At 39.5% G+C, this 3,342-nt stretch overlaps 1 pseudogene; it reads left to right on the forward strand.

Moving 5' to 3' along the window:
* Positions 1-685: 685 nt before the first annotated feature.
* LOC120292615 lies at positions 686-2,828 on the forward strand (annotated as a pseudogene).
* Positions 2,829-3,342: the final 514 nt, after the last annotated feature.

The raw sequence follows: 3,342 nt of genomic DNA on the forward strand, positions 1-3,342 counted from the left end.
TCGATGTTACTCAGAAAATTTTTTCAACACTCATTTTCTACTGACGACTATCATTTGATACATAATTTATAATAAAAGAGTTTAATGTTCGTTGATCTCAAAATCTCAATTTGAGACTCCATAGTTTTCAATTGAAAATTATAATTTACAAATTCCGTATTACAATTTTTTTTTTGTAACCATAAGAGTTATTATACATTTGATGTCTGATTATAAATGGTAAAAAAAAAAAAAAAAAAAATCGGGTGGTGTATCTTTCAAGAAAAATAAGACAAGGAGACCCTCTCTTTCCTCATGTGTTTGTCTTGGGGGTTGATGTTCCCTTGCATGTGCTAGTGACAGTGCAGACGGGAGCCAATAATAAAATTTAGTATGATAGTTTCTCAACGATGGCGACCATTTCATATGTAGCTTCTAATAGATGAGTTTTGTGTTCATTAACCTCAAAATGTTAATTTGAGAATACATAATTTTCTAATTATAATTTTTTTGTAAACATAAGATTTGTTATATTTATTAATATGAGATTTTAATGTTTTATGTCAGGTTAAGGATAACGAGTGACTCGGTGAGAGAGCAACTAATTTTAATGGGATGGACCGGAAATATTATATTGAAACTTGTAATAGATTTGAGGCTGGTTTTTTTTTTGGGGGGGGGGTGGGGGGAGGAGGAGTGGGAGCCGATGGGATCCGTCCTAATTCCATCCCTGCTAGGCTCAGCTACTTACAAGTTTTTCAAAACCATAACTGCCGATGACTTTCACGTTCGTCATCTCATTTTCCCTTTGCTGATTCTGATTTCAGGTGAAATATTTCGTTTCCAATTGGAGTTTCTTTCATTTTTCTTTGTGGGTGGCTAAAAAGTGCAGCCCAAAGTAGTAATTGCCAGATTGGGTTCAACTAGCTAAATATAGGAACTTGGAGCAAAATCGGATATGATAGGAACATGGAGCAACAATAGCTTGACGCGTGGCATTCCGAAACCCAATGTTCATCTAAGTGTCAGCAGATTAAAATTGTAGATATTAAATGCATCCTACCTATTGTCCCCACTTGTAATAAGCAGGAAGAGAGAGAGAGAGAGAAAAGATGGATTTGTTGACGTCGATACTGGGTGCTTGCCTCGTTTTGATTTTTGTCCAAGCTCTTCGTTTCCTCAAGAAAAAGGCCAGCACAAGTCCCTTCAAATCTCCCACCCGGTCCGCCACCTGCCAGGTTTAGCTACTTACAAGTTTTTCAAAACCATAAGTACCGATGACTTTCATGTTCCTCGTCTCCTTTTCCCTTTACTAATTCTGATTCCAGGTGAAATATTTCGCTTCCAATTTGAGTTTCTTTCATTTTTCGTCTCCTTTTCCCTTTACTAATTCTGATTCCAGGTGGAATATTTCGCTTCCAATTTGAGTTTCTTTCATTTTTCTTTGTGGGTGGCTAAAAAGTGTAGCCCAAGTAGGGTTTGCCAGATTGGGTCCAACTAGCTAAATATAGGAACTAGGAGCAAAACTGGATACGATAGGATCATGGAGAAACAATAGCTTGATGCACGGCATTCCGAAACCCTATGCTCATCTACTTGTCAGCAAATCGAATGGTAGATATTGAATGCGTCCTACCTATTATCCCCACTCATAATATGAAGGGAGAGAGAGAGAGAGATGCCAGATTGGGTTCAACTAGCTAAATATAGGAACTTGGAGCAAAATTGGATACGATAGGAACATGGAGAAACAATAGCTTGACGCACGGCATTCTGAAACCCTGTGCTCATCTACTTGTCGGCAAATCAAATGGTAGATATTGAATGCGTCCTACCTATTGTCCCCACTCGTAATATGAAGAGAGAGAGAGAGAGAGAGAGAGAGAGAGAGAGAGAGAGAGAGAGAGATGTGCCAGATTGGGTTCAACTAGCTAAATATAGGAACTTGAAGCAAAACTGGATACGATAGGAACATGGAGAAACAATAGCTTGACACGTGGCATTTCGAAACCCTATGTTCATCTAATTGTCGGCAGATTGAATGCTTAGATATTGAATACGTCCTGCCTATTGTTCCCACTTGTAATATGCAGGGAGAGAGAGAGAGAGATGGATTTGTTGACATTGATGGATTTGTACCAATATTTTTAAGGGTAGGAATCTCTATATTACTTCATGCTCACTATGCAGCTCAGCTATAATTCAACCAAGTGATTTTGAGCTTGGATTTATTCATTGAGCATAGGATTTGTTCGTTGAGGGCACTGATACAACTTCCGGCACGTTAGAATGGGCAATGGCCGAGCTACTCCACAATCCGGAGAAACTATCAAGAGCCCAAGCAGAGCTCGATCAAGTCATCGGCAAGGGCAATCTTGTCGATGAATCAGACATCGCTGGCTTACCCTATTTACAGGCCATCGTCTAGGAAACTTTTCGCTTGCACCCAACAATTCCATTACTCCCTCGGAAATCTGGAGCAAAATTAGATATCAGCGGCGTCACCATTCCAGAAGGTGCCCAAATCTTTGTCAATATATGGGCCATTGGGAGAGATGGCACGTTGTGGGTGGACCCGAATGCATTTATGACAGAGAGGTTTTTAGGATTGGAAATCGACGTGAAGGGACAAAATTCTGAGTTGATTCCATTTTGCGGAGGTCGGCGTATATGTCCAGGCTTGCCAATGGTCTTACGGATGTTGCATAAGATGTTGGGTTCGCTCCTTAATTGCTTCAATTGGAAGCTTGAAGATGGGATGGAGCCTGACGAGATAAACATGGACGACAAGTTTTGGCCTCACCTTACAGAAAGGTGAACGTCTGAGAGCTGTGCCAACATTGGTGTAGTTAGTGAGCAATGAGTGCTCCCAATTTGCCAATTTGGAATATCCAGACGGCATATTTTATGTATGATTTGAACTTGATGTCTGATTTTTAACTTTTAAATTGATGACAAGGACATTTTGGATCATGCGCATTTATTTTAGGGCTTTCTGAAGGGTGACTATAAAAGGGATGCGTTGTGCAATGCATCTCTGACCATAGCCTCCACCTTCTCTCCCTTATTTGTTCTTCCTATCATCTTATTAGATCTTTGGATTTTGTGACTCACCAAGTGATTTTTAGACATTTTGGATTGTACCCTTATACTTATTATTTAAGATAGTGAAACCCCTCTCTCTCCTTATGATTTTTCTTGTCTTGGGTTTTCACATACATCTTCCGTGTCATATGGTTTTGATTTTGCTTTCTTCCTTTGCTATTTTGTGCTTCGATTTGTGCATCTTGCTGTTGTTCCGCAACAATAACCCATGTTAGAGATGGTCATCATCTTCTATGAACTCTTTAGTTAAAGACATCC

The sequence above is a fragment of the Eucalyptus grandis genome, chromosome 4, assembly GCF_016545825.1.
Source record: "Eucalyptus grandis isolate ANBG69807.140 chromosome 4, ASM1654582v1, whole genome shotgun sequence".
In the NCBI taxonomy this organism is placed as follows: domain Eukaryota; kingdom Viridiplantae; phylum Streptophyta; class Magnoliopsida; order Myrtales; family Myrtaceae; genus Eucalyptus; species Eucalyptus grandis.